The sequence below is a fragment of the Rhinolophus sinicus genome, linkage group LG14, assembly GCF_036562045.2.
Source record: "Rhinolophus sinicus isolate RSC01 linkage group LG14, ASM3656204v1, whole genome shotgun sequence".
Classification (NCBI taxonomy): Eukaryota; Metazoa; Chordata; class Mammalia; order Chiroptera; family Rhinolophidae; genus Rhinolophus; species Rhinolophus sinicus.
In genome coordinates, this window is record NC_133763.1 from 13,297,703 (window position 1) to 13,305,519 (window position 7,817).

Consider the following 7,817-nt stretch of genomic DNA (forward strand, 5'->3'; position numbering starts at 1 on the left):
TTTTGTTTAAAGATTTTATTGGGGAAGCAGAACAGGACTAGCCAGGAGGGATGGCTGTCTGTGGGGCCACACTCAATGTCCCTTTCACACAGTTGGCGAGGTGGGAATTTTTCCTCTCCTTTATAGGACACAGTACCAACCCCACTTTCTTAAGCATTCTAATTACCAGGAAAGAGATGGATTGTCTTGATTTCCTCTGGGTTAACTTACCTAGAGTAGTTTAACTTTTAATTCAACAAATATTTGTTGGTTTCCTACTTTAAAAAAATTATCGTTTGGTAACCCCCCCCCCAAAAAAAAAACACCCCATATTAGATGATTTGCTATCCTTACCCTATGTATATTCTTACCATAACTTTGCAGAGTAGCAATTATTTGCCCTGTTTTATGAGTAAGTAATCTGAGGTGAAGCTGATATGCAAAGTATAATCCAGACCATTCTCTCTCTTTCCCCACCAACCATCCCCTTGAGTTCAGGCTGACCTATATTGCCATTCTCCAAATCCAAAGGGTCCTTGCCCAGGAATGCTCCCTACTCTCACAGTAAGAGAAATCTCCCTGAATTGGTTTCTTGGCTCCTTTCCTTCAAGTTCTTTCTATCTGACCTATCTTTGGAATGTCCTCAGGCCCTTTCCCTTTTGTGGCAAAACTCGTGCTCATGTTTCAATACCCAGCTCAAGTGTCCCTCACTCCCTCAGTCAGATGCTCTCTCCTTTATTTCCCCTTAGCATCCTGTAAATGCATCAACTGTAACACAGATCATGTGGTTTCCTAATTGGTTTATGTTGTTGTCTTAATCTAGACTGTTGCTCTCCTCAAGAGCTAGGACTCTCTTTTCATTTTTGTACTCCCAGTGTCCAGCATCCTTTGCTGAGTAGCCAGTTTATCCTGTCTGAAATTATTCTGCTTTCTGATTCTAAGCTTTTGAAAGCCCCTTCCCTTTTCCTTTCTGACTACCATCTCAAATTCTCACATCTAATTCCCAGGTCATTTCTTCTATTTCATACTTCCTAACCTCCTCTTTCTCTTGCTTGCCCCGTAATTCCCACGTAGGCACTGTTAAATTCTGTGTTTCTTTAGAATAACTTTTGTTTTTTGTTGTCTTATAGAAAAGGCAGGGATTAATTTTGAAAACGCTCTATTAAACTGTGAAGGAGGGTGTGTTTCTTAATCCTGATCACAGATCCAGGTTTTGCAGCGGGGGAGGTGTTCTCATCCTAGAGGTGCCCAGCACTATAGGAATTACATAGGTGGAAATTAGGCCCGTGGTTTTTTTTTTTTTTTAATAAATATCATTTCCAGGCAGAGTAAGGGGCCCAGAAATGTTCCGAGGCTGGAGAAATGTTCTCACATCAAGAAGCCTACCTATATATTTTTTTCCTGTGCCCTGATCCCTCCCAGTACACATGACACAGGAATGTTACGTGAGGGAGCCCAGGGCACTGACCTGTATGCCTCCACACTGTTTGTGTGGTTGCCCTGGACACTGGGACACAACCACTGTCTTTCCAAGTCAGCTCACCTGCTGAGTAATGGGCTGGCTGAGGGCCTGACTCACTCTTCCTGCCTCCCTTGAGCATCAGGCCGCATTTCCTCCTACTGAAAATTAGCTGCTCTGCTCAGGAACCCTGAAGGAGTTTCTAGCCTTCTCTTGGTCCTTAGAATGAGAGACTACTCCCAAAAAAAAACCACACACACACACACACACACACACACACACACACACACACACAAAACAGGTCACTGGAAATGGGGAAAACATCCATGCCCTTTGCCCTGAGCCCAGGGAGCAGGTAGGCAGAGTCGGCATGCTGCAGAAGTTATACAGGGACAACACTCTAGGAGCCTGGACATTCCCAGGCGAGGGACGCCACCATCAGGCCTGGCACTTTCTCACATCCCCTTCCTTCCCACAACGTTTCTCCATCAGTATTAACTAGTTGCCAGAAAAGCTCCAGCCTTGGGGAGAGGGAGCCCAGAGTACAAGAACCATTTCTTCTCTAGAGTGATTTTCAACTGCAATCAATAAAGTACGATGAGACCTTGCTGGCATTTTCGCTCTGGGAGTAGTGGGTCGGGGGCAGGAGAGTGAGTGTCTAGGCCGTGAGGAAGCTGCAGTCCCTGACACTGCTCCCCAGCAAAGGTGCGAGGGTATGAGCAGCCCTGGAGTGTGGACCCACCAGGAGAGAACTCTCTGCTCCGGGGGGAACTCAGAGCACGTTATTTACAGATAGCCTGGCCTGGGTACAGCCAGACTTCCCAAACTTTGTTACTTTAGTGCCTGTAATAGCAGAATACCATGAAGACATGCCCTGGGGGTCTCCAACATAAGAATTTTCTTTCAAGGCGCATGGTGTGTGTGTGTGTGTGCATGCGCTTGTGTTCTTTTAAATTAAACTACTTTTTGAAACAATCCCAAACTTACTGAGAAATTGAAAGCATAGTGCAAAGAACATTTTTTCTCCTGTACCATTTGAAAGTCAGTTGCCTATATATTTGTTTTTTTCCCCAAAAAAGCAACCTATATTTTATTTACCTTTTTAGACTTTAACAACAAATGTAATGAAAGCTTAACAACGGTATTTTTTAATAGTGAGAATTAAAAATATTTTTTAAATTATTCTTTTCTTGGCTATTTTATTTTTCTCTAGTTTTATTGAGATATAATTGACATGTAACATTCTATTAGTTTAAGGTGTACAAGATAATGATTTGACATATGTATAAATCGTGAAATGATTACTATAATAAGTTTAGTTAACATCGATTATCTCACATAGTTACAAATTTTTTTCTTGTGATGAGAACTTTGAAGATCTACTCTCTTACCTATATATTTGTATTCTATGAAAATACCACCTGGATAATAGTGGTGACTTCTGAAAAAGTGATGGAGATCAAAGGGGAGGGAAGGAGACTTACATTTTTAATGAATAACTTCTTTATGGCTTGGTGTTTTTTACAATGGGAAAATACCCATACATTACTAGTTTGGTGTAAAAGTAAACAAAAAGGTAAAAGTAATAATGAAAAAAATGTAAAAGTAAGTGGCTGGCATGGTACCTTCCACATAAAGACCTTTCTCTGCATCATCCCAGGAGAACCATTCAGTCAGGAAACTAACATGGCTGCATGACTGCCACCAATCTTCACATCCCCTTCGAGGTTCTCCAGTTAACCCTGTAGTGTCCTTTATCTCAAAAGGATCCAGCCTTCCTCCCCTCAGTCACTGCGGCTGTGTCCCCTCACCCTACATGGATGCCTCTCTTGCTTTGCCAGGCTGACTAGGACTGAGTTACTTAAGAAGGAAGAGGAAAAGAAAGAGAAAGACTTGTATGTAAGGAATATATTTTGTGATATGTGTGTGTGTGTGTGTGTGTGTGTATATATATATATATATATATATATATATATATATATATCCCTCTGGGAAGCAGCCTCTTTAAGACAAGCTGACAGTATCTTTGTGTAGAGCAAGCCCCTGTGCCAGGGCACATACCACTTGTCCCAAGTAAGGCCCATTAGGATCGTGTACAGATAGGACATCTAAATGCAGTGGGATCCAGAGTCAGGCTGCCTGGGTTCATCTCTAGGCCTGCCACAGATAGCAGTGTGACCTCAGACAAGCTAATACACTCTGGAAGCCTCTGTAAATGAAGGGTTAAAGGAAAGAGTGATCTCATGGGACTGCATGAGCTAAGGTCGTTTAAGCACAGTGCCTGGCACATGGTAAACGTCCAATGAATGTTCGCTCCTGTTCATACAGCTGCATTTATCTTCATGTCAAGAAATCCACCACACTCTGGCGGGAGGGCCCAGGAAGATGTGTGGGTTTAGCCTGTGGCTTCAGGTAGCGCCTGGCACACAGCTCTGGGCTGCTGAAGGGGCATCCAGTTGCAAAGCCTGGGGATGGCTTACTGCTCTTCTTCTTCTCAGGCTGGAGGAGCAGGGAATAAACAGCCATAACATCAGGCCTCCCTTCTCCTCCCTACTTCCTTCCCCCATCGGCATCTCTCACCATATCCCGAAGAAGAACAAAGCAACAGATAGGGGAAAGGAAACAGGACCAGGCTGAGGGGGTTTCACAATAGCGCCCAACTCCCAGTGCTCTCCAGGCAGCCTGCTGACGTCCAGTCCCTGGCCAGGGCCCTGGAGAGCCGAGATGACAAATAGCTTTGTTCTGTTTTTTTTTATGCTTTGGCAAGAGGGCAGGACCCAGAGGCTGAAAACCCCCACCCCCAGCCCCTCTCCACTGGGACTGCGGTTTCTCTAGACAGGAGAGAAAAAGCTGCATCCCGGCTCCCAGCCTGCTCCTACACTGGACACCTGTTCCTTCTCCAGGGCAGTGCCTCTCTGGGACTTTTCATGACAAACTCAGTCTCCTGGGTTGTTAAGGGATGTGGGGTTTGTGTGAGAGACTGTGGGGCCTGCTTTCCTGATGAGGTCACTGTTCCTTGAATTATTATTACCTTGCTTTCCTTGGCCTGAGCAAGCGGCAAGAATGGCTTGGAGAAGTGTTTGTTTGTGAAACAGCGAATCCCTGCCTAGTTACGCCTAAGCAGGCCAACTTGCCTCCAGATCCCATCCCTCAGTAGTACCTCAGCCTTTAGTCCTGTGGGTATGGGTGTCTGTTACCTGCTCCAAAACAAAAGGGCCAGCTTCCCTCCTCAGGGCTGGAACACGTGGCAGGGCTTATGGTCTCCTGGGCCAGCATGCTTTGTAGGTTTCTTCTGAGGGCTAATTTTGCTGGTAGGGAATGTAGGCAAGAGGCCAGGGCAGCATTTGGCAGCAAGCAGGCAGCTCCTGGAGAGGGAGAGCCGTTTGAAATCGTAATGAAGTCCAAGGATGGTCACCGCCCTGCATTTCCTGCCTGTGAGCCAGGCTGTTGGCTGCACTGACCTGTCCAGGCCGCCTTGGGCTGCCTCCAGCCCCACGCACTGGCCCCACAGGCCACACGCTGGGTGGGGGTCGGTGGGGAAGGGGCAGGTAGCCTGGGGACCCCCGCCGGGCTGGAGCCCCTGTCTGCCAGTTGCTGGTGGGCCTGGCCCTGAGAGTCTGGCCCTAGGCTCTGAAAATGATTCTATTTTTGGCCCCTGACTAGCTCTTCAGGCCTCACTCCTGTCTTGAGTTTCCTGAGTCATTTCTCCCCCTCCCAGCTCTGCTTCTTTCTGAATGGAGTGGATTATCATAACACCATATGTTAGAAAAGCAATTCACAATTTACAAAGCCCTTTTATGAACCAGCTCTCTGATCTTCCATCAGCCTGTGAGGTCCACGGGAAGGTAATTTAATCCATGTTTCACAGATGAGGGATAATGGAGGCTCAAAGGAACTCAAGCAGCCTGACTAACAAGACACACTGCACACGGCCCAGGCACACTGCAAGTCAGGGTGGGGTTGAGTCTTAGACCCAGGCTTCCTGCTCATCCCCAGATATCCATGGAGTATGGCACTGGTGAGGGGGACCCTGCAGGACCACATACGGTGGCCATTTCCTTTCTTCTTCATGGAGGACAGTTGCTTCTGGCGAGTATTGCACTTTGAACCCAAGGTTTAAAATGCTGGTGGGGGAGAAGCAGAATTCTAGGCAAAGTGGAGAAAATAGCCTGAATTCCCTTCTCCATTCGGGGCCCTTTCTAACCCTTCCCTCAGCATTTCACCCCCTCCCTTCCCCTTACCTCCTTGTCCCTAAGAAAACCTCTTCTCCATTCCCTCATTCACCGACTCTAAGGCATACGTGACTGATAAGTTTAAATGATCACCCCTCCATACCTTAGCACACCTTACAATTCTGTGGTCTATGCCTCCACTTACAAGGCAGGTACAAACGCATTGTCCCCAGGAGGAAAGTAAGGACATGTTTTACACATTTTTAACCACTGGTGTAGCCCGTGCAAATGACCAATGAGAAGAAACGTTGCTCGCAGTGCTGAGTGGGTCCTGGAGTGCCCCCCCCCCCGCCCCTGCTCCATAGTGCCAGGCATTACCCACAGCTGTTGATTCATGAAAGAGTCCCAGGGGCAAACTGGGCAACCAGGGCTGAGGGGGAGAGCTCTGGGCATTGACCATTACCAGCCAGCATGGCCCCACTGGGACATTTTCTCACATACACTGTCTTACCAGTGCATACCGGTTACATATAAACACCAATAATTGCATTTAATCTTTTCTAGCACATTTTCAACGGCCGAGGAAACAGGGTCTTCATGACATTCAACACTTCTCAAGCTCTCATAGCCAGTGAGTGTTTCTGGTAGTGGGGGAAGTTCAGATCATGGGGTACCCAGGACGGGACGCCCTTGGTGGGATAAAGGAGGTGGGAGCCCTGGGCAGGCATTGGGCACCATGAGGGCTCAGGCCCCCCCAGAGGCCCAGAAGCATGATGTGGAGAAACAGGGAAAAGAACAGAAAGGAAAGGTGTGTGTGTGTGTGTGTGTGTGTGTTGACTGGAAAGATGGCAAGGGTTGGGGATGGGAGGACACTGAGAAACTGAGAATAAGCCTGCCCTCACCAGAGTTTTGCTGTGGCCGGAACAAGTCCTGAGTGAAACAAAGAAACCACTTCCATTGCTTGCTTTGCCTCTTGCTCTCTGGCTGCATGTTGTCACCCAGGAAATGTGATCACACTTGCAGCGCTAGCTGTGGCATTTTAGAAATAGCTGTCTCATTCATTAGGGGTTCATAACTTCTGATCTCTGCCCCCCCTTCTCCCCCACCCTCACACCCACAATTGCTAGGCTGTGAAGCATCCTGAGCTCCACAGAGTCTGATGTGAGCAAAAGCTGGTTAGTGTAGAAGTGAGGCCTCTCCTTGCAGAATGCCTGGGGCCCAGGTGGTCAAAGATTAGGAAACTCAATTTGCTCTCCTGTGAATGGAGCCTGAAACCTTGGTCAGCACTTGCCCAGAATTCTCGGCACCTCTCCCTCTTCGGGGCTGGTCAGGATCCAGATACCTGTCCTTGGAAAAGCACAGGCCCTCTTAGGCCAACAAGCAAAGGCCTGGCTGCTTGTCCCCTGGGGAAGGGCTCAGCACTTCTGAAGTCCCCTGGAGTGAGGGTGTAAGAAGGTTCTTCCACAGCCCCCAACAGGGGCTAGGAACCAGGTGGGCACAGGCCCAACTGCCCTGTCAATGGACACATCACATGTCAGATTCCTTCTGCTTCTATTCTCTGGGCAGTGCACGCCTTTTCCCAACCTATATATTCCCTCTCAACAAAGAATATTAATAGGTGTGAGTCTTGTCCCAGATCAAAAGATACAAAAAACAAATCTTTTTTTCTAGGCACGTGGCCTAGTCTGCAGAATGACATCTCTTTCCCCAGGCCTCATGGCAATGCATTCACCAAAAACCTCTCAACAGAGGCTGATATTCTTATAAGAAATTAAAAACGAAATGCAATTCTAATCCTCAGGAGAGTCATCTTTTTGTCTGTGTTATTTTCTTGCTTGTCACATGATTCCTTTTCAAATTGGGCTCTGGCTGCTTCTGCTTTTCCTACCCACTGCCCATCTGCCTGCTCTAAAGGCAATCCAAGTACTGGGTGTGTGTGTGTGTGGCGGGGGTGAGGGCAGGAGACTGCCATAGAGAGTGCTCAAATAAGAACTGAAATATTTGACTGGACTTGGTCCTAACAGAGGCAATTTTATTACCCTAAATGTCCTGGAAACCCAGTTGTCTCTGGCATTAGAAGATTCCAGGCTCTGACATGCCCGGATGGCCCTGGGTAGCTAGTCCTGGCAAGCTTCTGCAAGTGGCTGTGACATGAGTCATAGGGGGCAGTCCCCAGTGAGGCTGACCATGAGGTAGGCACAGAAGAG